This window comes from Aythya marila (assembly GCF_965140915.1).
Source record: "Aythya marila genome assembly, chromosome: 3".
Taxonomy (NCBI): domain Eukaryota; kingdom Metazoa; phylum Chordata; class Aves; order Anseriformes; family Anatidae; genus Aythya; species Aythya marila.
This window is the reverse complement of record NC_139044.1, coordinates 86,115,027-86,141,758: the sequence shown is the minus strand read 5'-3', so window position 1 is coordinate 86,141,758 and position 26,732 is coordinate 86,115,027. Positions and strand designations below refer to the sequence as shown.

The window sequence follows — 26,732 nt, the reverse complement described above, 5'->3', positions numbered from 1 at the left end:
AGACCAGGTTGCCCAAAGCCCCATCCAGCCTGGCCTCGAACACCTCCAGGGATGGGGCATCCACAGCTTCTCTGGGCAACCTGTTCCTGTGACAACCTTTTGGTTTAAAACTCTTTCTCCTTGTCCTGTCACTACAGGACCTGGTAAAAATTTTTCCCTATGTATGATACTTCTTGTAATCCTCCTTTATACGTTGAAAGGCCACCATAATGTCTCCTGAGAGCCTTCTCCAGGCTGAACAACCCCAATTCTTCCAACTCTTCCTCATAGGAAAGGCCCTCCTCAAGACCCACTCTAACAGGTCCTTGTCTGTCTTGCACTGGGGGCCCCAGATCTGAACACAGCACTCCAGGTGGGGTCTCATGAGAGCAGAGCAGAGGGGGAGAATCATCTCCCTTGCCCTGCTGGCCATGCTGCTCTTGATGCAACCCGGGATACGGTTGGCTGCAAGCATGCACTGCTGGCTCATATCCAGTTTGCCAGCAGCATGCCTAAGCCCTTCTCTGCAGGGCTGCTCTCCATCCATTCCTCACCCAGCCTGTAATCATACTGAGGACTGCCCTGACCCACATGCAGGACCTTGCACTTGGCCTTATTGAACCTCGCAAGACTCACACAGGCCCACCTCTCGAGCCTGTCCAGGTCCCTCTGGATGGCAGCCCTTCCCTCAAGCCTGTCAACTGCACCCCTCAGCTTAGTGTCATCCACAAACTTGTTGAAGACGTGCCAATGTATCTCTTGTTCATTCCAACAGACCCTTGTAGAGCAACAGGTAACGTGTGAACCTGCAGCTGGAGGACGGCTATTCCTACAAATATCACCTGTGCCTGGTGACCTTTGAATGGGCACGCTGCTGTGGTTCTGCCACGTGACAGAGGCACAGGAAGACCTGAGTCACGGCACTGGCACCCTGGGCTTCCCCACAGATACTGAGCTGTGTCTGTCCCTTATAAATATCAGTAGTCTAAAAGAGCTTTTTAGCAAAAACTGTTTTGAGTCTCCAAGCTATCCATGCTGTTCCTGGTGTTGTGAAAAGCCTCAGTCTGACCAGCCTCTCTGGTTTCAGCTGAGCTTTCCTAGGAATGGCATCTGAAATGCTTCCTGCCTGCCTCCTTACCTGGAGAAAATGGCAATGCTAAAATACATTTTGCCTGATTTCTCTTTCATCCTTTTGTTCTTTTGCTTAGGTTGAAGTTCCTGCACTCATATTTCACTTGTGTGAATGTTCCTCTATCTCCCCAGAAGATTTACAGAACAAACACTGCTGTGTCTTGAGTTATTTTTAGAATTCCCAGGGAGAAGAAAGGGAGAGAGCAGCAACTCGCTCCTCCTCGGCAGGGAGGGGCAGCTCAGATCGTGAGATAGTCCCCGGCTCCGCAGCACTTCCAGTAGGATTGGCTGCCTTGTTTACACTAGAAAATACTTTGTTGATCATTTCCTGACACTGTATCCTGTTTTGCTAACATTTTTTTTTTTTGGATCCAGTCATCAAATTTACATTTTCATTTAGTTTTCCAGCCATATACTTTACCCAGATAATGATTATTCTTATCTGTCTTCTACAGATAAAAGTAAGACTGACCATACAAAGTACTGCCCTAAAGGTTATGACACAGATAAACTCCCATTCTCCACAAGTTTTGAAACATTTTGCCAAAATTGTTAAACATTCTTATATTATGTCAAATGAGTATGCCACTGTCAATTCAGCTTGCCACCTTGCAGGTGTGCGTACTGTTTAAAACAGAACAAAACAAGCTTATAGCAAGTTTTATGAGGCACAGAAATGATAATCTGGATACAGGATTTACTCCCACCTGTGTTTTGCCTGAGCTGCAGGATTACTGGCACGCTTTGTGCTCTTCAACTCCATTTCCACGTGCACATTCATGTCGTTTTGTGACAGAACCCCTTCCCTAGAAAACTCCCTGTGATTTCTCTTTGCTTCTGAAAGAGGCCATGCAGTTAGGACTGGCATATCTACAGGGGAAGATAAGGGCTGGAAGAAAATATTTTATTTAAATTTGTTAGCAGTGACTGTACTCCAAGCATCCTGGGGTTTTCCAAACGTTACAAAGGGCACAAAGGGAAGCACACCTGGTTGGTTTGTACCAAGAAGTACAAGAATTTTATGGTGCCCAGGTAGACGGCATGGAGGCGCTGCACACACAATCAGGATAATAGTGCCGCTCGCCAAGTACCGCATGAAAAGAAGCCAAGTGTTTATGGGCAAACTGACGAACCAGCGGGTGATGTGAGGAATGCCGCTGAACCCAAGGGCTGGGGAGGTGATACAGGACTCACACAGATGCTTAAGGAGGGCTGGCTGCACGTGTCCTCGGCGGAGTGACACGCAGCTCAGGTATGGTGCAACGCTGCCCAGCCAGGTCGCGCTCTTGCATCACGCCGGCTTGCTGCTGGCAGCCCCTGGGGTAAACAGCTGGGCGCGGGCGAGAAAACCCACAGGGTGACATGGATGTCAGTGGACGTGAGGGCAGGGCAGCTGGCACGTGCACTGTGCAATGGGCACCATCCTGGCCTCTCCACATGGTGTGACACAGGGCTCACAATGTATCTGTGGATCCCCAGAAATAAGGGTGGTCACAGCAGTGAGAACAACAGTGAGGTGGGGTTCAGGCTCTTTTCCCATGCACCAAGTGATAAAACAAGAAAAAATGGCCTCAAGTTGCTCCAGGGGAGGTTCAGGTTGGAAACAAGGAGACATTTCTTCTCAGAAAGAGCAGTCAGGCACTGGGACGGGTTGCCCAGGGAGGTGGTGGAGTCACCGTCCCTGGTGGTGTTCAAGGAAAGGTTGTGTGTGGTGCTTAGGGACATGTTTTAGTGTGATACTGGTGGTAGGGGGTGGTTGGAGCAGATGATCTTGGAGGTCAAAAAGGCTTTTCCAATCTTAATGATTCTGTGATATTAGGAGAAATTTCTTTACTGAAAGGGTTGTGAAGCATTGGAACCAGCTGCCCAGGGAAGCGGCTGAGTCACCATCCCTGGAGGTCTTCAAGAGAACATGTGGATGTGGTGCTTAGGGACATGGTTTTGTGGTGGACTTGTTGGACCTGATGACCTTAGAGGACTTTTCCAACACGAACGACTCGGGGCGGTTTTCATTCATCTTCCACGAGAGCCACCAAATACTGCACACCCTCCTTTACAAGCTATATGGTCAATTCACACAAGCCCAACACTCTACATAACCACAGCGGTCCAAAAAAGAAAGAGAAAAGAGAAAATAATTAAAAAAAAAGAACAAATCGCCCCTAGCAAAGCTCGGCGGAGCCCCGAGCCAGCCCCTGCGCGGCGTTTCGCAGCAGGCCGCAGGGGCCCCCTCAGCTCCCCCCCCCCCGCTGCGGGGCAGCTCGGGGGAAGGGCGGCGGGCCCGGGCTGCTCTTCCTCCCCCTCCTCCTCCTCCTCCCCCTCCTCCTCCTCCTCCTCCTGCTGCTGCCCTTCCCCGCCCCGTGCCGCTGACGTGCCGTGCTGCCGGCCGGGCCGCGCCGGGCCGGGCCAGGCGGGGGCAGGGGCAGGGGCGGGGGCGGCGCAGAGCAGCGCAGCGCAGCGGCGGCCGGGCGCGGAGCTGGAGCGGCAGGGCTGGGCAGGTACCGGGGGAAGGGAGGAAGGGGCGGCAGGGCACGGGGAGGGATCCGAGGGGCTGGCAGGGAAAAAGGGGAGCCCTCCCCCGGAGCCCTGGCTGCGGGGAGCTGCGTGCAGCCGGGCCTTCCTCGCCAGGTGCTGCCTTGGGTCTAAGGGCTTGTGGTGGGCTCGCTCCGCTCTGTCCTAGGCGAAAGCAGGGCATTGCACGGCGAGGTGTCATTTGAAATGTCATTGGGTTCGTGTTTGTGTGTTTTTTTTTTTTTTTTTTTTTTTTTTTTTTTCTAAGTATCATCCCCCGTAAAATGCTGTGCGCGCTAAGTTACAGCGAGCTTCATCCAAACTCCCCCTTTGCAAACATTTCGGTGCCGGCAGGGCTGGCATTGCCAGGGACGTAAAACTTCTCCAGAGCTGGACCCGACCCTCATCGTCCCTCAGCGCACGTCGTCTGCTCGAGGTCCTGCAGCAGGCTGCGCTTTGGGGAAGCAGCTCGAGGACCACAGGGCTCGCCCCTACCAAAACCCAGTGTCTGACGCCTGCCATTCGCATTCCTGGCTCCATGGGAAGGCTCCGGTGCGGCTTGCGGTGCCTGGTTGGTGTTGTTGCTGCTTGCCCGGTGCACGGCAGGCGGATTCCTAAGCAGCCAGCCCCATTGCCGGCTGTGAAAATGAAGGAGCTAAATGAGGAGATCACGGGCTGCCTGGTTGCTACCTGTTATTTCGTTTATACTCTGCTGACTTCAGCCCTAGTGTCCTGCCTGGTTCCTGGAAGGAAGGGGAGCTCTTTGGAGCCGTCCCATTCCTCACGGTTTGTTTGGCATCAGGAGGCGGCTGAGTGGCCTCTGGACTGGGTTAGCAGTCACCGGAGGGCAAAGGTTGGCAACAGCCTTCAGCCTTCCTTCTCCTACAAAAGTGGCATATTAACAGGGGTAGAGATGAACGCCTCATTTAAGATTAACCCACAGTTCTTGTTTTCAAGAGAGAGAGAAGAATGCTAGGGAAAAAAATCCTGGGAACTATAGAAATGATCGCAATTTTCCTTGTGCTATTTGTACAAGTATAAATAAATGTTGTCTTGCACTGTTTTCTTAAGTGCCATGCACAAGTTAGATAAGGAGCATAAATTTTATAAAGCAACTACAAAGGAAAAAAAGACACAGGTTTATTGCTGAGTTGGAGGAGTAAATATCAGTAAAAGTTAGTAAAAACAGTAAAAGTTAGTAAAAACAACACTGCAGAGGCTTCAGAAGTAGAAATTAGGACTTAGTCTGTATTTTTAGCGGATGTGTTTTCAGTGCGTGTAAGTTAATAAACTATTTAGTGGAAGCACAGTTATGCCTTTGTGAAACTATAAAGGCAGTAAAGTTTGCTGCGAGGCTTATTAGCTTCCTGAAGTAAAAAGCATCTCAGTATTAGCCCAGAAGTTGAACTAATTCCCCCACCCCCGTATTTCCAGCCTGAGTGGGTGTTTGTGCATAATCTGTCCTGAGAACTGCGACCCTCGGAATTGGGGGTCGCCACGCGCTGCTGTGTGATGCTGGGTCAGTTTTTGGACACATTAACCGAGCTGCTCCCAGAACCAAGGTTTAGTCCTGGCTCCCCGTGCCTGGTCTGCGAAGGCGAAGAAGGTCTCGTGACTCAGACTAACCTTCATCCTCTCTTGGTGTTTAATTATGCTGGTCCAAGGAAAACTTTGGGGTTTCAGGGATTTTGATGGGGAAATGTGATAGATGATGGTGCAAGCAATGTGGCAAAGGTGAGAAGAGAATATTTTTTTTATTGCTGCTTTCAGTACAAAATGTCAAAGCATGAGATTAAGCTGGCAGGTTCAAAACAAAAGGGGTGTTTTTTACTTACCCAGTGTGTAGCTACTTAAGCTTTGGAAATCCTTTCCGAAGCATGTGGATGCTGAAAGTTCGAAGGGACATAAAAAGCAGCCGGACAAATTCATAGCAGAAAAATCCCCTAAGTCCCCCCCTTCTTACCTGCTGCAGCCCTGGGGTTTGCTGAGTTGTGGATGGAGCCAGGGAGAGTATGCTGGCAAAATACCCTCAGGTATTTACCACATTTTTGTATTCTAGGCATTCAGGACTGCAGGCAGCACACTGGAAGCAGCAGACCTGCTCTCTGACCCCGAACGTCTGCTTTTAGGGACATTATTTGTTCATCTGAAGTATTTGGGAACAGCTGAGCCAAAGGGACCAGGCCTAGATACAGCTTTGGGGTAGGGGATTGCTCTCGAGGAGTGGTTACATGCTGTCATCAAACGGGAAAGGCGGCTCAGGCAGTACCAATTTCAATGGCTGTGTTCAAGCACAAAATACTGTGTTCAGGAAGGAGATCCCATAGTGCAGATGGGTAAAGCCCACCCGGCAGCAATGCTGTGGAGATGGGTCTGAGGGCTCGGGGGGATGGCAGCAAGCAGTGGGATGCAGTAACGTGAAAGTTTATCACCTAACTTTTGGATCTAGTGATGTCTGAGTTGATAATATAATGTGTTTCGTTTTGGCTTCTGTCCTTTAGGGAACATAAATGTGAACTATGGTCTGGAAGAAATTGTCATCAAGGTTCAGGAAGGGTTTGGAAAGTGTGATCTTCAGAGGCCATGCGTGTTTGGAAAGCATAGCCTACAAAGGCCAAGCAAGCTCAGTTCCAGCAGAAAGAGGTCAAGGTCAGGGATAAGAAGATACTACAGCCTTATCATTACTGAGTTTTTGTCTGTCAGTGATTATATCGAAAACGATGGAACTAGTCTGTACTGAGGATTTGATTTAGATAGTAACAGTGGTTGTGCTTTGGGAAAATCTGGGACAAACTGAGCTTGGGGAGCCTCCCCTTTGGGAAGGTTTTTGAAAATAGAATAGGACTTGTATTAAGGATGTATTAAAGACTTTCCTCACAACTCGTTCCTGTGCAGAGGTTTGAACTTGAGTTCTTCAGGAAAAACTTGAACTTGAGTTCTTCCTGGAAAAAGTCATTTGAGTGCTCAAAAGAAATGCAATTTCTGTGATACTGAGCTGGATTCTTTCAGTTATTTCTGGTGATCTGATGTTGCAGCTTAATGCATTTTGTTTAAAGTAGTGTCAAGGCTGAATGCATATTGTGGCATTCAACAACAAAATGCTGTGGTTTAAGGGTGCAGCCTGTAATCCTGTAGGAAATGTAGGTTTGGGATCAGACTGTGATTTAAACCACAAAACTCAGAGGAATAGAAACAGAGCCATTTGTCATCTACTGTAGTATATACTGTATGCTGTATAATCTGTGTTCAAATTTACAGTCTTTTGTTCTGAATCACTTTTAAAGAATCACCAGTCCACAAGTCCGATCTAATTTTCTTTTTAAAACAGAGTGCATTTGTTTAGGTACCCTCATTTTGGTTCTGCTTTTTAAACTATGCACAGACAGATAACAATTGATCAGTGATGTAACACTTTAACACAGCATATCGTGCATGTAGGTTTGTGCTGTGATTGTGACTGAGACTTAAAGATGTATTTCTGCAGTATTGACGGGCACTAATAATAGAAAGAACACGTGGGAAAATGCTGGTTTTGAATCGCCGCCTGTAAATGAAGTGTGGACCAGTGAACGTGGCCTCCTGGAAGGTGGTGTGGGACCCCCTGCAGCACTCTCAGTTTTTTCCCAGTGAGTGAGGGATGAGGAATGAGTTGCAGCCTGGCTGTGTTTACCCTGCTGTCACAGCCTCGAGTGCAACTCTCGCAGGCATCGCAGCTGCTTCTGGTAGCATGGTGGTCGTATGGGTTGGTGGCTGCTAGAGACAGAGAGGGGCTAGGGAGCTGGAGAGGGGCTACATTTGTATGTGGAGGTCTCAGGGTCCAGTTTGCTTTTACAAGAATCGACAGAAAAGTTCCCAGTCTTCAGCTGGAAGTCTGGGTGAACCCTGAACTCCTAAGTAATCAACAAAAGGCCTTTTAAATATCAAATAAAGCAAAACTTATTTGCTTTTTGAAGCAACATTGCAGTTCATGCAGTGAGCTTGCTGAATTATTTTTGCAAAGACAGATGGAGAAATTAATAATATTATTTACATAGTGGATAAATATTTAGTTTTCTAAAGGAATTTGCTTTTTTTTGTAACTAACATCAGTTAGCAGACCAATTTGACCTGTGGGTGAAAAAAAGAGGAACAGGGACTGTAACAAAGTCAGTGCTTCACAAGAAGCTCTTTCATATCAGCTAGTTTTGTGGCTCTATTGGTAGCAAAAGCTTCCTGAATTAAATATGAAGAATCCATAAAAATAGCTCAGAGAATTCCCATTATCACACGTGACAAAGTTTTGCTGATCTTGGGTTCCTTCCCAGTTGCTCAGAAACCTGACCAGAAGGTGGTATTTTCGTAACCATGTTTCAGGAGAGGTCTCTTATAGGGGAGCAGTGTCCCTCTCAGGCACGACCCCGAGCAGAAGCCACGCAGGAGGCAGCAGCGCTGGGCGGCCGGTCGCTTGCTGTGCCTGAGTCTGGGTGAGGACGCAGGGGACACGCTGCTTTTGAGCTCCCATCTGAGCTTTGTTGCTTCAAATTCATTCAAGCGCACCCGCTTCGTTCATCACACCCACCCTCCAGCAGCAGACACGGTAGCAATAAAAATTTTGGGGGCAAAGTTTGGCTGCTTTGCTGCATCTTCATTTTCTCAGCTGGGTGGCTGTTTGTGGGCGCGCCGGAGCTGCCCCCTGTAGCCCTCTGCTTGTTTGAGAAGAGGCACTGGAGTGTTTTGAGAGGGACACGCTCTGCAGCTGGTCTCTTAGGGCAAAGTTTAATGTATGCATTAACCTCTGGTGTAGGCAGGTTCTGCTTCCGTGCTGCAAAGTTTCCAGGACGAGGATCAAAGCATTAGGGAATGAAAATACTAACAAATATTTTAATAACTTCAATTCTAATGATTCTCTAGGGTTGTAATTTTGTGAATAGCTGGGCTGATGCAATTGCTTGCCAGGCCCCCGAAAGCAGGAAATCTTCCCGCTGCCATTCCCTCCCTTCCCAGCGGCTCTGGTGTTCAGTGGGCTCCTCCACCGGTCCGTGCAAACTGCTGACTCTGCAGAAGGCAACAAAAACAATCTCTCTTCTCCATCTCCCCGCTGCAGAGGGATATAATGAGTTTTGGACCCTATACAGCCGGGCAGTAGGAGTATGTAGTGAGGAACAGAAACACGGGGCAGAAAATGAAGGGTTTACCTGTTATATTACGTTATTGTTACTGGTTCAGCTTACCCCATCTCATGAAACCGCAGCATTTTTGCAGTCTTTGAAACCTGTGTAACCCTTTGTTGTCTTCACTAGCCCTGTTGCAGAGAGGAATGCAGAAATAAAGAGCATGCAGAGGGATTTTCAGAGTTGGAACAACAGGACTGGAGGGGATTTTACAGGACCATGAACTTCAGAGGGTCCTAAAATAGCATGGAGCTTTATTACTATGTAAAGATACCAGTACTTATTTTTAGTAGATGTGGTGATTTTTGAGGGTGGAGGAGAGGAATTTTATTCCTACTGTTTTTTTTTCTCCTTATTTTGGATCATATACAAAGGTAGGGAAGCAGAGGAGATAAATCTTTGTCTACTTTTTGTTATTTCTCCGGTGTTTTCCGATCATTGAAAGCCTTTCCTGTGCTCGTGCAGCTCGCCCTTTCAGCAGGTGTTCAGGTCCACGAATGGCAGCGTGTCGTATGCTCGTGCCGTGGCGCAGGGAGCGTTGTTTATGTGGGTGCTGCAGGGATGACGCCGTGTTTCCGTCCCTTACTCGTGGGTTTGCCTTTTGATGAGCAGTCTGCCAGGCCCATTTACTCCTCCTCTTTTATTTTTTTCTTCTAAAAATAGACCTGCCAGCTGTGGATTCATTTGTGGGCACACATGTGCGTGTTTCATCATCGCTTGATTGTCCTTATTTGCTTTTTGCTGCGAGTAAGCTATTTTCATTGAGACTTTAATGCTTTTACAGAGTTCAGGAACCGATCTTCTCCTGGCCATGGGAAGAACGCTGTTTCGAATTTCTCAGCTCCCAGGAGACAGAAGAGAAATGGGCTCATTTGTCAGAGTTGTATTAAATCAGAATTGCTAGGAACAAAGTGTACAGGAGAATTGGAAGAAGTTTCAGAGGTGGTGAGGTGATGTTTGTCTTAACGGTGATCCAGTTAGAGCACTCCTGCATCTTCGCAAGCATCTGAAATTAGTCACGGTCAGACGCATAATTTCAGATTATATGGACCTTGAGCTCGGGTTTGGTTCACTGCATGAGTGCCATAAATTTAAAATATTTTCTTTCAGCTGTTTGGAAATGCGTTCTCAGCTTTTGAAAGTAGTGTAACATCTCAGTATTTTCTAGGTCATTTATACAAGAACAAATTTTAAATTTTGATTAGAGGAAGGATGCCCTTTCAAAGATGTTTCCTATCATGTTCTGATGATAATCTGAAACAAATTTTGCTTGCTGTTTTATGTTTTGTTTTGAAGTTCCACATCTTTCCAAGGAAAAAGATTATTTCTACCAGCTTAGGGAGAGGAATCTTAAACATGAAGTTTCTTAGTCTGCTATCATGCTGTACAAGTCATGTCTTGCTTGAAAGGTCAACACCCACAGAACGTGTTTTTTGCAGTGCCATGGACTAAACCACTGCTTTCCTTGGAGCTGCAGTGGTCTTTTTCTATTATAAATGAAGATACAGGCTTTCAGTGTGGCATCTGATGCTATGGAGATTTGTGTATTTCATGCTAAGTTACATGTCGGTATGTTCAACACCAAAGCAATAATGATAAATACAAACAATATTTTGGCCATGTGCTCTTTCAGTTTAAATCCTTACAGCTTTCCCCCTTTTCTTTTTAAGGCATTTACTTATTTACTAAATATTGTATCAGATTTCTTGTAAATTGTAACAAAAAAAAAATCTTTTACAAGCCTGGGAAGTCAGCTCCTTTATTTCTGTTGACGCAGGGTCGTGTGTCTGTTCATTTAGGCATCAGATGATCAGTGGTTTTAAGATACTAAACTGATTCATAGACTTTCAGTGGTTTTAAGATATTAAACTGATTCACAGACTTTTTTTTTTTGTTTTTTAAATGCAGCTTCTGTTGCAAACCCTTCTGTTATGGTCCTGGATCAAATCCTGAGCTCTTTAAAAGGAGAATGTATTTATGCCTTCAAAGAATGCAGTTCTATTGTTTCCTGACTTTTAATTTTTAGATTTTAAGTAAAAAAAGAGATCGGGAATCCACATGAGAAGTACAGGCTTGGAGTGCATCAGATGGCTGTGGAAATATGTTTAATTTCAAACAAAACCAGCTATTACAGATTAGTTGTTTTCGGTGTTAATCTTGGTTTCTTTATGAATCCCAGTGGGAGGGAAGAGGGCGAACAAAGCATACTTTATGTTACTGGCCTGTCTGCGGCGTGGCTGGGCTGGGTTAGGCCTAGTCAGGAGGTAGAAGCGGGGTAGAGGGGAACTAGCAGGAAGGGAAGGAGTTGTTTGGGATCAGCTACTTCTGGACAAGCTTTTGAAAGCCAAGGGACGATGCCGAGGCAGGAGAGGCCTGGCACCTGAGGGGGTCAGAGGGACCTGGCAGATTCAAAAGGGAACGCTTGAAGGATCACATTGAGACAAAAATGCCGGTTTGCCTCTTTGAAGGCATGAGGGTGGCATCGGGGGCTGCCCTCCTCACTGTGCCTGGGCTTTAAAATCATGTTTTCAGCCCATGCTGAAGTACAGCCTGACCCTGGAGCGTGCTGGCCCGTGGCCTGCTGCGGGGAGCCCCATGGCCCACACCTCACAGCTCGGCCCGAGCACTGCGCCCCATGACGGCGGTGATTTGGGAATCACATCTTAGTTGTCATCTCTGAAAGCTAACTGGCTCGTCTTTGCACAGAATCACAGAATTGTCTAGGTTGGAAGAGACCTCAAGATCGTCGAGTCCAGCCTCTGACTTAACACTAACAAGCCCTCCACTAAACCATATCCCTAAGCTCTACATCTAAACGTCTTCTAAAGACTTCCAGGGATGGTGACTCCACCACTATCCTGGGCAGCCCTTTCCAATGCCTCACAACCCTCTCAGTAAAGAAGTTGTTCCTAAGATCCAACCTAAAACACCCCTGGCGCAACTTTAGCCCATTCCCCCTGGTCCTGTCACCAGGCACATGGGAGAACAGACCAACCCCCACCTCGCTACAGCCTCCTTTAATGTACTTACAGAGAGCGATAAGGTCGCCCCTGAGCCTCCTCTTCTCCAGGCTGAACAAGCCCAGCTCCCTCAACCGCTCCTCATAGGACTTGTTCTCCAGACCCCTCACCAGCTTTTCCTAGCAGTCTCTTCTCTCCATCAGTCATCTTTTCGGTAGTGGCCAAAAAGCTTTGGGAGCAGCTGGGTAAATCAGGAGCCTTCGGCAAGGGACCTGCCACCTCATCCAATGTACATATTTTAAGGAGAAATCTGAAGTGATGAGTTCTAGCAGTGCACGAGGGTTGTGTGGCTTTATTTTATTTAGTTTGCTTAGCTGCTCCATTTAAAATTAATATCCTACCTTTGTCATGAGAAACTCCTCATGTGCAGGCAAACCCACAGAAGCCTAGTAGTGGTAGATCTGACAGTGAGGGAAGCACATCTATGGGATAAAAACAGGATGTTTTCAAGTACTTAGTTTTACTTTTTTTCAGGCCTTTGCGTAAGGAAAAGCTGCCTAACTACAGGACACGTGAAGATACAGGAGAACTGAGCTGAATATGAAATAGTAGCCTCACCTGAAGGAAAAGCAGTTTTATGTTGTGAGGAGTTAGTCTTGTGATATTAGTAAGCATATAAATGAAATTCTATGGCTGTGGGGGGGCTCTTGATTTTTGAAGCTCCAATCTTAGCAATCTTCAGCCTACTAATGTTGAAAAAAGTTTTGTTTTTTTTTTTTTTTTCCTCCTCTTCCTGCCACAACACCACTTCTGAACACCTACTGTAAGGGTTTGGACTCTGCTGAACTTGTGAAAGCTTGTACCTGTGCCTAGGCAATTCAGAAAACCACACAGCCTTCTACATCATTGCACTCTGCTGAGGTCTTCAGGTATCATTCAATACTTACAAGAAGAAGGGACGTGAGAAGATCGAAAGGGTTTTTCAAGATCATCCTCCAGCTGAGGGAGGTCCCAGGTGTCTCCCCAAAGGGCACCCACCCAACTGGAATGGCAGTGGCTTGGTGTGAAGCTCTGCTGCTCCAGGCTGTAGTGAGTCATACGTGGGACGCAGACCTCGGTTCTGTGATAGCTGATACTGCATCTTTGCACTGCTGGGTGTAATGGCAGTCAAATTTTGACCCAGATGCATGTGATGGCATTTACTTGGAGTTCTCCGGAGCGTAAAACAGAATGAGAACTCCAGGATATGCTGTTAACATGTCACCTGGATTGGGTTGCATTGTCTTAGCCATTGTCTGCCTGGATCTCTCTGGCATTCAGGCTGCAGCGGGGGTGTGGTCTGAATGCTTGGTATTTCCAGCACAGGTATTTGTGGGTGGCTTCCCAAGGTGGCTCCCTGTGAATCAGACTTCTGTTTTCAGGGACAGCTGCTGCCCTTAAAGAAGACCTGTGTAAATGCTATTCCCAGGACACCTGCTTTTTTTTTTTTTTTCTTTTCTTTCTATTTTTCTTTACCTTGCTGCTTCCAGGATATCCTGCCTTTTGTGTTTCACAGCCTCCTGGAAATGAGAAGGATTTGCATGGCGTCAGTCCTACAAATGAGAATGCAGCTTCACAATCTCCTTGTTCATCATGGACTACAGATACCAGGATAGATTGCAAATGGAGTTGTCCGATACAGCAAGTAAAACTGGCTGCATCATTACAGTTTTCAAAGAATGAAAGAGATGCGGGGTTCTGTTTTCCTTTGCAACCAGGCTTGGTGACTAGTGAGAAGGGTAGTGGAGAGACACAGGTCAGGACAGCTGGTGGAGGGAGACTTTAGGAATTGGATAGAGAGTTTTCATCAAAATCCGTCTCTTTCTCTACTCTGCCTTCCCTTGTTGAGGATGACCCATGTGGAAACACTAGTAAGCACTGAAGTGGCAATGGGTGTAATTACTTGGAAGCTGTCAACCTACAATTTCCCCTGCTCATCATCCTGAGGTTGGGAGAGTGACGTGGAGGTGACATTTACTGCATGAAACACTCCTGTCATAGCAGGCTTTGCTCACACAGGCCAGGCTCAGCCTGGGAAGCCTGGCAATGGAAAGTTCTTGACCCTGTTCAAATCTACAGGATGGAGTATATTTTTGTTATTCTTGTGAGCCACTGAGGATTACGGCTCTGCTGGGGACTCCTTTGGCTACTCACAGTGGTCCTTGCACTGGATAAAAACACAGTGATCTTGTTCTGGGTCAGCAGAAGCACTTTCACCATGCCAAGAACATCCTAGCAAAGAAACCCCTGTGCCTTTTGCTGCCTGAAATGTGTGCGGAGTCACTAAATTCCTGAAGCAGCGGTGGGGGAATACTGTTCTGTTGAGCTGAAGATCTACTTTGTAAGCTGATTTTAGCTGCAGCTTAATATGTAAGGTGGGGCAGTGTAGAGAAGAAGGGCTTGAGAAGAGGAGTAAGAACCAGAGGTACTAATGCTGACGTTGACTGGGGTGATGTAGGCAGAAGTAGCCACATAGGGAAAATACTGTTTGGCACAGTGGCTTTGCTGGGTTGCAGACATGCTCAACGAATGCTGGGAAGATATAGTTCATCTTCCACGTGGGCTCAGAGGCAAGGAAGAATGCAGGACCAGTGGAGATAGCTCTGGCAAAACAGAGAGCTCCTGGCTTCATGGTGTTCCCCAAAACCAGGAGCAGTCCAGAGCATTTCAAGCAGAATTTCTTTTTGGAAAAAGTATCACTCGATTTTCTAGGATGTGGCCCATTCTTCTGTCATGTTTTCTCTTAATTATCTTCAGGCATCCTGCCATTTACATATTTGTTGATTTGACTGTAGCTGGCTTTTAAGCTATGTTCTGTATTCTTATACAAGGGGGCAGATCAGGTGAAGCATTAGTCCTCTGCCCTGTGCTTCTCTTCCAGTATATTTTTCAGCAAAAAACAGTTCAAGAGACTTACGTGGGAAGACTTTTGGAGCTATTAGAGCACTTGGTGGGTGGCTCAGTATTCCTGCTTGAAGCCACACCTGGTTTATTGTGGCTTGCTGTGATGGTATTACAGGACAATTTGTGAACGGGCTTCCAGAATCCTGTCAAAATGCTAGAAGCTTCCATAGCAGAAGGGGAACATGATGCAGCACAGCTTGCCAGATGTCTGAAGAGATTTATTGCTACTGCACCTAGTGAAAGCTGAATGAGTTTTATGGAGTAGAAGCTGAAAAAAAAAACCCACAACCAAACGTTATCATATTTTTGTATGAAATACGAAATGTACTTTGAAATGTACTTTTGTGTCTTGGTTGTATGTTTGAATTTGAACTTGAGCAAATTTTGCTAACTCTTCATTTCCTAATAATAATAAAATATTATCTCTTAACAGTCCAGATGCAGTGGCATTTCTCTTCTAGCAAGATTAGCTTTGTATCCTTCACAGGTCATGAGACCGAGCGGTTAGCCAGCATGACTCACCATTTTCACCCTTGTCTGTGAAAGGAGTATAGGAAAAGACTGTTGCTGGTTGTGCAGACAGTCGAGGAGGGATTTGATCAATTTCTGGCTTTCCTTGTTGTTTCCAAGTTATTGAAGTTGATTAAGAAACTTTTTTTTGTAAGTCTGTCAGTGTAAACCATGATACTTTAGTGAGTTCTGTTTATTAGTTACCCAAATAAAGCAGAAACTCAGGAAGAATGAATTTCCTTTTAACAGAGCATCAACACTGAAATGCAATGGCAGGTTGATGGTTAATATTACTGATTTTCCTTCTCTGTAGTAAGAGCAGGTATCAGCTGCTTTTGTTTTTTGGAGGATACTGTAGCAAAAATGTACTCCGGGTTTAAATATAGTCTTCTGTAGTCTAGTACTTCCTTTAAATATCCTCTATTTTTTAATAGAAATAATAAGATATTTCTTCAGACCCTGTGTCCTTCAGTCAGTAGAAGGAAACATGGATGTCCCTGTAATTGAAGACAGGTATGCTATGGTGAAGGGTGGAACACGAGTCTTTGCAAAGAGAGGTGGAGTCTCCAGTAACATGGTGTGATGGGGATACTGATTCATTTGTCATTTGTTGATGCATTTTCCAAAATGGGCCTGCAGGATGAGCGCATGTATTGTAATTTTTTTTTTTTTTGTCCTTTGAATCGAGTTTTATTGTCAGTTGGTCAGATTTGTACTGTCATTCTCCTCTTTTCGGACTTGATTGTTCCTGGGTTCCTGCCTCAGATTGCTCTGAAGCTTTGTATAGGCCTCTGGAGCCTGAACAAACACTGTGTTTTCATCGTATTGTCAATCTCGGAGTTTGGCTGTTCTGAGCTCCTCAGGAAGCGTCTGACTTTCTTTAACCCTCTGAGTTTCCGTGGTACTCCATCTCTATTCCATACGTGACTTTTTCTTCCATGCTGCGCTTTGAATCTTTTCTAAAATGGCCTTAGAAGCTCTCTCATCATATAATGCTGTAAGACAACTATGCTTAAAAGCTTTTAGTTTCCTAGTCCCCATGAATAATTCAAAACCAAAGCCTCTACTCTGACAAAGACTTCTGCTCCAAAGAGGAAATAGCTCCGGTGGCTTCAGGAAATCTGCAAGGAATTTGGTGGTAACCCGCCCTCCCCACCCCTCCAAAAGCATGCACAGATCCCAGAACAGTGTGAAGAAATATCCGTCGTGAAAGGTCACTTGGAATATTTCTGTTCACAAGAAGGGCTTTGAATTTGTCATATTTGACTTCAGTGTAGAATTCCCTGATGGCTGTAGGTTAAGCTCCCACAGTACTCAAATTCTGGGTCACTGTACAGAGGAGATAGATTGACGATGTGCCTCTGTAACAGAGAGTATATTTGGTGTAATGTAGGAAGGGCTTGAGACATCCAGACCAGAGTCCCAAAAGAGTGCTTAGGTGACCTTAAGTTGGAGTGCTGTAGGACAGAAGTCCATAAAGCTGAACATAAAGCTGAAGAGGATGCTGTGTAAAGCCCTGTGCAAGATAATTGTCAGGTTGTTATTTTTTTATTTATTTTTTTTTTGTGGGTTCATTGAGATGAGTTCCAGAAGATCACAGTCTCCTTCAGGAACAGTGCAGTGTCCTCTCTGGTCAATTTGTTTGACTTAGGCTTATGTTTCTCATCCTTTACAAACTAGCAGTATCTTCATTTTGGGGGAAAAATATCAGGGACTCGTGTGCTTTACTGTTCGTCACTCAGCAGCGAGTGTCTTGCTTGTAATTGTAAGTGCATCAGTTGAGTGCTTCTGTCATCAGAACTTCACGTGTGTCGCTTCTAACTGTGGCCTAGATGTTTTGATTGATATTGGTGTTCCTTGCAACATCTGCAAATTCTGAAACCAGTCAGAAATCGTCTCTCAAGTGATTCTGGCAAAAGGCACCAGCACTTACCTGTTGGCCGTGTCTGTATGTGTACTTAAATGAAAAAGGCAGCTGCTTTGCAGACTGGGTGTGAAGTCCCGTGAATCACCAGCTGAGATATGTTGAACTAGGAAGAAGGAAAAAACTAGTTCTAATTTAAAGTCCACATTATTGTTGAAAGTAATTCTAGAAGAGATTTTTCCAAGTGATTCATAGCCATTGTCTTTAAAATCGTGTCTGTTTCTAGCCTGTGTGGCCTTGTTTTCCAGCGATTGCCTTTCCAGTGATTACAGCTTTTTCTGCTCGATTGATGAATTCCATAGTCTGTTTTCCATGCTGTACATATTTAATATGTGATGATGTGATCCTTATCCTATTTTTTTGTTAGGCAATGGGTTTGTTTAAAACTTCATGGAATTTCTGTTTAGCTGGTGCTGGAGACACACAGGAAAGTTGCGAAGATGTGCAGAAGGAAAACCTGTTGCCGTTGCCATGGAAGACCCAAAGGGATGTGTCTTCAAACTTAAAAGTTACCAATAACATATTTGTAAATGAGGATTTAAATGGAAGGATTATGAAACTAATCAGTTAATAGATAGGGCTAGAATGGGAGGAAGGCTTTAAAGGCGTTGTTCTTGGTCACAAAAGGAGTGTGAATTAAAAGAAAAAAGTATAGGAAGATCTAAGTTTCTTAGAAGCATGCTTGAGAATTATTTCACGTTATCCTCTTCTCTAATTGATTAACTGGATAATAGGTTTAAATGTGCCAAATGACAAAACCCATGGATTTTATAGCAACTGATCTAAATTGATCTAATTAAGTTTGGTTTTTCCTCTTGTGTCACCTGTGTGAATCCTAATGATGTATAGCAGGTTGAATTAAATTGAGTTCTGCCTGTTCCTTGGGAATGGTGTTGAGAAAATCAGCAATTTCTTCAAGAAAGTTAATTAAATTAAAGTACTAGGTGGGAATGGTTGGTGCATTACTGCTCGGCCTGCACCTGGTCCTTCTCGTGCATTTTGGCAATTTGATTGCCCTTCTTGCTAGCCTCAGCGCCAATTTTAACAACTTTGTTTTTTATGTGTAGACATGGTTTGAACCTGTCAAGTTCAGTAGCTGCTGAGTTTTTCTCTTAGCCCTGATAATGATGATTCAATCTTTTCAAGTCTAGATTTCTGGGCTCCCTGATGTGTCCGCTGGGTAGCTGAAATCGTGTCAGAAATCTCACATCCGTGGGTTCTTTGCAATACCTTTTTTCTTAATCCCTTTTTAGGGACTGCCAAACCAGCAGTTAAAAATAACTGGTCTAGAAGAGTGTTATTTAAATCATAAAGGTCATATTGACCAAATTTCTCTGTGATCCACATTAAACACGATACTTTTATATTTGGGGAAAACAGCGTCAACCATCCTTGATCTCAGACAGCTGAGAGAAATACCAGTATTCAGTTCAGAAAGCTCTGCAAATGGGGTTTCTTTTACCTTGTTCCTTTCTCTGTTTGTGTTGCAAAAACATGAGAGCAAGAAATAGTTGGTAAATACTACGTGCATGTGCTTCTCTTTGAAATATTAAAAAATGCATCTTTATTCTCTGAAGCTAAAATTCATAGTTTTCTGGATGGGCTGTGACCATCTGAACTCCAGCTAAAGCCAGGTCACCGAGGCCATACTTGCACATATACGAAGAATTTTGCAAAATGCTACAGGTAACGTCACTTGGGGGAGGTAAGAAAACTTAGCAACTTTTCAGAAGTATTGAATGAAATCTGCAAAATGACAAAAAAAAAAAATAATCGTTTAAGAAAGGTTCATTTTTAACCAGAATCGTTAAAAAATACCCTTAGTTAAAGTGTCAGATATTCTTCATGCTCCTGCATTATGTTGGTTTTAGCGAAGGAAACTTTCACATCTAAGGAAGGATTGTGTGCTAAAAATGAACAAAGTAAGCCTGCTTGAACTTTGAAGTGGAAGTGGACTTATTTTTGTATATTGAAAAAGAGATACTTAGTCTGCATTCATTCTGTTCACCTGTGTCCTCCACACCTTTCTGCATGGGATTTTCAAAATGCGGAGAACCAAAGCAAATTGCTGTTGCCTAAAGGAGGAGTTTCTGCTCTGGTCTTCGCCTTGTTGTGGTTATATTTGCTACTTTTATCTTGTGCTGGCAGCGGATCTCATCCATCTTCTTTCTGAGCTGGGAGGAATTATTAAAATGGATTAAACCATCCACTTTGGTGGAGGTACGGTTCTGCTGCCTCGGTGCACTGGGCGAGGTCGCAGGAGCTCCAGCAGACTCTGGGGCTGATGCTGGGTAGCTGGAGAGAAGAGGACTGAAGGGAGTCCCTGGGGCAATGAGCTTTCGAATTACCTCACCGGCTCTTTGAACCTCTTCCCAAGTCACAAAATGTCCTGGGTGGGTCTTCGCATTTTCCTCGTTGATGGTGAGCAAGTATTACATAGTGAGTAAGGAGGCTGAATCCTCCCAGGGGGTGGTTTTTTTTTTTTTGTTTTTTTTTCTTGTGTGTTTGTGTATCTGTAGTTTGTGGAGAGGACTGACAACAACTCACTGATCTTGGAAATGAGAACTTTAATTTTTCAATGGTGAGCCTTATATGCTCTCCTTGAGGGTAATTTTTAATAATTTTTAATAGTCATGTCTTCCAATGCATTTCAAGAACAATTTGGATTTACATTTTACTATATATTGCCCATGAGTGAAAGAAACGCTCACTTTCTATAAGGTGGTTGAAGAACACGAGTGGAAATCCTGATACCTGCTTCTAACTGCACTGCTGCAATGCTGGCTGTGCGTTTGCTCTCACAGCAAATCTTGCCTGTCCGACGAGCAGAGGGAAGATTAATCTCCTCAGCAGAGAGGAATCTGTACCCCAGTTTTAGACAAAACACGGAGATTAAAGCTCTGTGCAGGCTGAATAAGCTCAGGCCTTTGTTTGGAGAAGCTGAGCAGCGTTATGTCCGAACATGAAGGAACAGGACTGCCCCGCATTCCTGCTGCCACCGCCGCCAGGCTTCATGGTTTCATCCCGGGGGGAGTGAGCTGAGCTGTAGGTTACCAGCTGAGCTACAGGTAGGTGATGTTTTGCTTCGAGGCCTGCTGTCTGAGTCCCTCGATGGCCATACTTTGTAGGCTGCAGGGCACTGTCCCACCACCGTGGTGGTCAAGGGGGCATGGTGCCCACGGGACAGGCTTGTGAGAGCTGATAGTGGCTGCTTGCAGCCTGAAACCAAGCAGGAGGAGAGCTGCTGGATCGTCTTCTGGCAGTGGAGAGAGAACTGAAGATGATTTTAATCATGCTTTGTGTTTAGAGAGCAAGATCCTGACAGTTACACATGGTCTGAAGAGGGGGAATGCATTTTGGCTGGTGCTTGGACTCTGGCTTGTAGCCGAAGTGTGCATTTGAAGTCCTGAACTTTGGAGGTCTAAAGTAAAACATTTGTAGTAGGAATAGTGCCTCCTCAGGGAGGGAGCAAGGAAGAAGGACTAGGCTTACATTTAAAAATAAAAAAAAGAAGCTCAGAAAAGCCATCTTTCCACTGTTAGAAGCCTTTCATGGTGTTGAAGTAATGCTGTGTGACTGGTAGGTGTATGCTGTTTGTTCACTAATGCACTGTATTCAGAAAGAAAGCTTAGATTCAAATTACGATAAAGTTGAGGATAAAATGCAGATAAATGAAGGGGAAAAAAAGCCCCAACCCAGCCCGTCACTATGGCAGAGCAACCATCTGTGCTTTCTGTCTTTTCCTGTGCCAGGAGCCATTAGCACCTGGGGGAAGGCTGGGCAGAGAGGTGTGTCTGCATTCGTGTCCCAGTTCATCTCAGGAGCTTGCTCTTGAGGTCAGCCTCCTGCTTGCCAGCACCCACGGCACTCCGGCTCCAGGCACACAAACGGGATTCCCCTTGGAGGAAACTAAAGCAGAAAATGCTCCTTAGAAAAGCACACGACGCTCCCCAGCTCTGAATTCACGGTCACTCCAGGGGACCAGACGGGAGCTAGTAAAGCTGCTTGGTACAGAGCAGAGCTAGAAAACCCCTCAAAATTCGTGTAGTGTAGTTGCTGTACCCTCAGCTCTGCTGTTTCACTGTCCAGATCTGATCCTGTTGTGCTGCGCTGTTTGCTAGCACAGAGGTATGCAGTGAATTTAAACTTATCTGTTGGATTTATGTCAGGACAAATAATGATTTGAAAGAATTCTCTAAATAATATGCCCTACATTCTTGAAATATGTCCTTTTATTGAGACCATATAGGGCTTCTACAGATCTTGAGCTTGAAAGCATAATTCTTTAATTTTTACTGCTGTGAAATGGGTGTCACTTAATTCAAAGTAGTGCAATGTCTATAAAGCAGCAAAATGGAAGAAAGATGTCACTTGGAGTTAAGAATAATATCACTGTTTTGATTTTTCATTTTGTTCCTGAGATGAAAATTAATGTCGTATCATCCTACCCCAACTCTGGGATTAAATTCCTGGCTATTTGTTGAAGAAAGGAAAGTGTAATGAAGACCATAACTACTGACATAGTTGAAAGAAGAAAAGGAAAAGTGGTCACGAGGAATGCTTTTTATTTAACAGAGGCCTGATTCCATTCTGTGTTTAGATTTACTACCCCCTTAAAAGTCTCAAACCATCAGATTATCACAGGATGGGTGTTTTAGACGTCTGGATCGACATTGCCCCACTTAATCTCAATGTGTTGGGGCAGGGCTTGGTGACCTGGTGTCTCATTTCCTAGGGAGTTTCCCAAGCTCTGGAGGTGTGCTCTTTGCATAAAATATTTCTCATAGCCTGAAATGTCAGCTCAGGTGTCATAGATTAAAGCTCTAATCTTGGATCTGCAAAGTCAAATATAGAAGCAGCACTGGCAGCATTACAGTGATTATTCTCCTAGATTTCTTTTTCCAGCTGTAATTGCTCAGGAAATTTTGAATTTAAAAGCACCTGAAGCGTGTTTTGTGGCCAAATTTACAGTCTGACTAAAAGCTTTCCTTCATTCCACTTTTGGCCTTCTTGCCAAAATAAATAGGCCGTTCTCAGCGTGTGGCCAGAGTGGTTTGTCCTCTGCAGAAGCCTGTGCACAGAATTTGTAATTACACTTGAGGCTTGGTCCTGGGAGCCATGATTCCGCATGTATTATTTTCAGTTTACTGTAATATTAGATTTACTGTGATCATGTGTGCCTTTGCTTGCTTTAGTACAGCTCCTGGCCTTAAGGATGACTTTCTTGGACATCAAGAGGCAGTGCTTGCATTGCCTGTAGCCATGGGCCGTGTTTTGTGAAGCCTTGAAGCTACTGCAGATGGCTTCTGAAAGATGAGTGTTTTCAAAGTCTGGTAACTTCTGTAGATTTTGTAACATAAATGGACAACAAATCATGATTTTTGTGATAAAACTGGTTGGTAATTTTTGATCGCTGTTGACTTGAGCAGAATCTTTGGAGCAGAGATGCAATTTCTTGCAGCGTTCCTCTTAAATTAATAAATAACATTTTATAGGTGGCAGGGGCGGGGACTGGAGCTCTGATGTATTTGAGGTTTTAAAACCAGTTAGTAAAATACACCTGGACTTTGACCTCAGTCTTCTACCTTACGCTGGCCAACCTCTCGGTGAACAAGAAGCGAGCACAACGTCCTGGAGCTGGGTTTCTTGGGACTCGTGGTCTGTAACAGCAGGGAGCTGTGGAGCTGCATCGGACTCCCGGAGACACTGAGCCAGTGGTAAGAAGATCATTTGGGCCAGTAGGAGTACGTTTGTCTCACCCTATGGCAAACCTGGAGCCAAAATCAGCTGCGGGACCGTAATCTGCGTGGCGTTTTGCTAAAGTCTGGGGGAGCCCAGGACTTTCTCAACCCCTGCAGAAAATGAGCGTGCTACCAGAAGTCAGAGAGCTGTGGTGTGTGCGAAGGAAGGGAAAGGAGCGAACAAGAGAATTCAGCTGTGGTCAGGATGTGGCTAATGTGGAAATTGTTATGGTCTGCAGTTCTCCCTGCTGCCAGGATCCTGCTGGTACCAGTAGGAGAATTTGTCTGATTTGTTGCTATTCGGATGCACACAGTCTTTGCAGCACTGTGGCTACTCTGAAAATATGGACTTTTCTAGATAGTACAAGAGGTTAATAAAGGCTATTTCAGATGGGTTTTATTCTTGAAATATATATTCCACATCTTTTTTTGAGATTGAGGTAGAGTAAATAATTGTGCCATTATTGTCTTGCACTGAAATTAGTGTTTGTATGCTCATGCCTCATAAGAAGGGATCTGACACCAATAATATTCCTAAGAAAACTGATAGGTTTACAGACAAAATGTTCTGCTATGTCCTGTTTTGCTTTCTCTGGGTAGCTTTGCTGTTGGTAAGACTACTAAATTGTTCTCATGCTCTTTTATGTAAAGAGAAAGCTTTCAGTCTCATCCCCCAGAACTACTTTATCAATGACATTGTTGAGTTTGGCAGTAGATTTTTCTGTCAAGATAAAGAGATTGAGTAGAATTGAACAAGAATATATATATATATTTTTCACTTAACTGTTTCTGAAGGGGAATTTCTCTTGAGTTCCATGTGATCTGCAGAAGATTGTTGTGTTTCTGCCCATCACGTATAAAATACACCCAGGCTTTTTGTAGGATGTACAAGCTGAAATGGAAAAATGGGAAAAGAGGTTAAAGCTTCTCCCTGTGGGTGTTTTTAGGAGTTAATTCTGCCTGTGAAAGAAATAAGACTTCTGTGCAATTCCATTTTGTCTCTGGTAGTGTTTTTATTTAGTAGTGTTTGGCACCGTTTTCCTTTTGCTGGACTTTAAAACAAATTATAATGCAAATATGTCTCTGGTTTAGTCCTGTGATTTACATACATGTGCAGACGTGTTTATCAAGCCGATAAAACTCCCTGCAGGTTGCCTTCTTGCTTATCTCTGTAGGGACTTATTTGCTGTTCTGCACTGCGGAGAGAGGCCAGCACAGCTAAGGTTCAAAATGCGACAAGATGAATGGGTCGAGGGAAGCAAGGGAGGTAGTCCGAGCTGCATCTTGCTGCAGTGTGTGGCCGCTCACCGTGGGCTGTTCCTAAACTGTTGTTATTAGTAGGGTTAAGGTTACAATTTGGCACGTGGCTTTCTCTGTTGACATCGAAGGGTTGCCTGGACTTCAGGGATTGAGGGTGACTCATCTGAAAGGATAAAATGTGTGATTTTGTCACTAGTTGGTGCAAGTTTTCTTCTTCAAATGTATTTTTGTAAGAAAGTAATTAAATCGCGGAGAGGTTTTTTATTATTATTTATTTTTTATTTTTGTAGGAACTGGAGAATTACCAAGAATTCAAAAGCAGTCAAAAGTATTTTATCAAGGGGATGAAAACTTTGGGGTCCCAATTTCCTACTGTAACATGCAGCTTCTGCAGTTCAGGCTGTGGTAGCTCCTGACCAGACGTTTACATACCCAACTAGAGCTTCTGGTTGTTGCATAGCAGCATTTCATTGAAGCGTTTGGTAATCAAAGGAAGGATTTACTTAACCGCAGTGTGATTTCGTAAGCGTAATCGGATTTTCTTTTTCCTGCACTGGAGCCGAGGTCTGGTTTGGCAGATCTGACATCGGTAACTTTTGTTTCATCTCCTGTGCAGAGCTCAAGGGGAGGTTGAAGTGCTCTCAAAGGAGCATGAACAAATCACTTCTTGTAGGAGGTCACCTAAAGACGAGCAGCAGCTCGGCAGCACGGGGTGCGGGGTGGGGAGGCTGGGAGCTCCCGCTGACCATCGGAGAGCACACGATGGAGCAGGTGGATGGGTAAGGAAGGCTGGGAAGGGGCAGAGCCAGGAGAGAATTTAAGCCTCCACAGCTGATGGAGACAGATACTGTCTTCAGAAAACATCTGCCCTTTCATGCGCCTTTGCCTGCCCTGGTGCTCCATACACTTTGTGATCGGGTGGCTTGTGCTGCCATTCGTCTTGCTTCAAGCTCTTCATCTGCTTGTTGAGCTCTGTCTCGGACTTCTCCATGTCCCCCCGCTGCCCTCTCCATGCTCTCCCTCCCTGTTTAACCCGCATTGACCCTCGCGGCTGGGCCGATCGGCCCCTTTTGGGCTCCCTTGGCCGCCGCGGCTTGCTTCTGGTGCTCTGGCTGTTCGCTTCTGCTTCTGAAGTGGTGTCCAGACCATAACCGAGGAGCTCTTCCTTTAATTTAAACTTCAGCTTTATTTTTGACTGCCTTCGTTGTGTTGCTGGAATTGGACGTTGTGTTGGGGCTTTTGCTGCTTCTCCTCTTTTGGCATGCTGCTGTTACTTGCTGCAGGTTGAAACCGGTGCAGATCCACTCCGGGTACTTCTTTGTTGGTCCGTCAGGCCACGTGGGTCCGTAACCCCACGTGGGTTATTTTAATTCACAGTAAGTGGGACAGAAACCTGTCTATGTGTTGTTAGCAAAAACGGAAATAGGAGCAACGTACTTGACAGAAGGGTTGCTTTAGGAAGCTGGCAGAAGCGCAAGAATCACAGAGGAAATCCGCAAACGTTATCTTCATGTGAATCAAATTTAACTTCTCCGTATCACAGTCAAAATACCACAAAGTCAGTCTGACAAGCCTAGAGTCGCACAGAATTCACTCTGGGTCTTGCAGATGGGGAAAAGACTTGAGAAATTTATTTATCTGTTTTTCCCCTTGGAAGTGGAAAAGGACCTCGCTTGGTCCTTTCTCATGGAAGTACACTGCCAAGTGCAAACGTTGTCAGGATTACCCCAGGGTTTAGCATGAGCAGGATCGGTATGCCAGGTCCCATAACGTTTGTTGTGACTTTCGGTGGCAGATCTCCTTGTGTTGCACAGGATTTGGTTTTGTTTGTTCTGAGGTACTGAGGCTCTTGGCACTCAGTATGGCAGCTGAACGATGCTCAGCCTTTCGGAAGTCTGTTAAAGCGTGAATTATGTTAGATATGCTCGCTATGATACGGGCTCTTCCAGTGGTTTCATCCTATTTTAACGGGTTACGTTTTTGTTCTGTGGAAGGTGCACACATACAAAAATGCGAACTGATTAAATGGGAAGCATTTGAAAAAGCTTTGAGTGTAATGGTTTGAAAATGGGTTTCTTGTGTGTGGCACAATGCAAGTGATGCCTGTTTTCAGAGGAGTTAAATACTAAACGACTTCTGTTCCCATGAAGGAAATTTCTTACCATGATTTAGGAAGCAGATTTGCTAATTTAAGACCTTGTCTTGATGCAGCAGCACTTTCAGTGTTAGCAGACAACGTGGGTGTGTGTTTTTTCAGGGTACTGGTTCTACTCAGACCCTCCTGTGCTCCTCAGAGCTGCGTTCCTTGAGGTGGGGAGGAAGGGAGGAGGCACGGCTGGAGAGCAAAGCGAGGAGCAAAACGAGGAGCACAGCTGGGCTGACCTGGCCAGAGCAGGCATTAAGACACAGGAAGGTGAGATGGCTTAGGGTCGGCTGCACAGGTCTTGCACCAGTCCTGTCTAACACACTGCCTCTTCTGCTCCGTAACATTTGTTTTTCCAGGATATATTTCTGGGATCACTTCCTATCGTACCTTCCGATTTCAGAACTTCTTCATGAACGTTTCTTATGAGAAAGTGGAAAGAGGGCATGAATGTTCAAGGGCAAACTCTTTGAGAAATGA

General features: G+C 45.0%; 1 protein-coding gene across 6 annotated transcripts in view; it reads left to right on the top strand.

Moving 5' to 3' along the window:
* Nucleotides 1-3,571: 3,571 nt before the first annotated feature.
* MYO6 (myosin VI) overlaps nt 3,572-26,732 on the top strand; it is a 105,962-nt gene continuing 82,801 nt past the window's right edge. For all 6 annotated transcript variants that reach the window (XM_082757254.1, XM_082757253.1, XM_082757252.1 and 3 more), the window contains exon 1: nt 3,572-3,608. The gene's annotated coding sequence lies outside the window, so the exon portion shown is untranslated. The remainder of the gene's footprint in view (nt 3,609-26,732) is intronic.